Source organism: Haplochromis burtoni, unplaced genomic scaffold (genome assembly GCF_018398535.1).
Source record: "Haplochromis burtoni strain Fernald_Lab_line unplaced genomic scaffold, NCSU_Asbu1 Contig_973, whole genome shotgun sequence".
NCBI lineage: Eukaryota > Metazoa > Chordata > Actinopteri > Cichliformes > Cichlidae > Haplochromis > Haplochromis burtoni.
This window is the reverse complement of record NW_024583334.1, coordinates 24,914-26,198: the sequence shown is the minus strand read 5'-3', so window position 1 is coordinate 26,198 and position 1,285 is coordinate 24,914.

Genomic DNA, 1,285 nt, shown 5'->3' with positions numbered 1-1,285 from the left:
TCAGAGACCAGTTGATCAAATCCATAATTCTCTGTTAGGTTTTAGAGAACGACAGTGAGAGACTGTTCGAGGGAAAGTAATGCACACAAGACAAGACAAGGACATAAGAGGCTAAGCAGGGAAGATAAGGGGAAGGACGAGAGGAGAAAAAGTGCGACCGCCTTCACCGAGCGCCAAGAGAAGAATTTTCTTCTCACCTGAAAACATGTTAAAAGTTTTTTGCAAACAAGAAAGAGAAATAAGAGCAATATTAAAATTAAGTCACTGCCGCCATTGGTGGAAACTGGAATTGGCTGGTCTGCGCTATGAATTCTGCGATATGGTTTTTCAATTTTGTTGTCCTGGAAAATCGGGAGAAATTCAGGAGAATGGTGGCTCCGGGAGATTTTCGGGAGGGGCACTGAAATTCGGGATTCTCCCGGAAAAATCAGGAGGGTTGGCATGTATGGTTGTGGCAACATCACTAACCTTGTCAAACACCTCAGAGTAAATCATATCACAGAATATGAGGAGCGTATGTTGAGACTGAAGAGGAGGAGAGGGACAGGTGCTGCTAGGGCGAGACAGACGTCTCTCACGGAGTCCTTTAGTGCTGCAGGCAGGCAACGTGTTCAAATAGCACAACTTCAGTTTTTTTTAAATTTCTGTACGATGAACTCTGCATTATTAAGTGATAAGAACAAGTAATCTGATGTCCTGTAATCATTATGACGCTATAATTTGAGATACAATAAATAAAATACGTTTATGTACAAAGTATCGGATCAGTATCGTCGATACCATCCTGAATATAGGGCTTTGGGGCGTGATGTCACGGGGGTGGGCGTGGAAAGGATTTTGGCCCGATCCGCCATTTTGGGGGTCTAGCGCAAGTGAAAAGGGAGCGAAGGCACACACAACAGCCATGGTTCGTATTTGCTGTGTGGTCGGCTGCAATGTTCGATTGCACGACCGGCAAGAAAATAAGCTTGAAAATGGTTTATCTTTTCATTCTTTCCCCACCTGGAAGCAACATGAGGCAGCTCGTGTATCGATGTTAGCAAACGAAGGCGTCCAGCCTGGATAGCAGCTGTGAGACGAGCTGACGTGCAGCTCTCTTCCAAATATCTGTTGGTGCTCCAGACATTATTATTCAGGTAAGTTCTATATGTTCATATCCATCCATCCATCCATCGTCAACCGCTTTGTCCGGTCGGGTCGCGGGGGCAGCAGCCTAAGCAAAGAGGCCCAGACCTCCCTCTCCCCAGCCACCTCCTCCAGCTTGTCCGGGGGAATACCAAGGCGT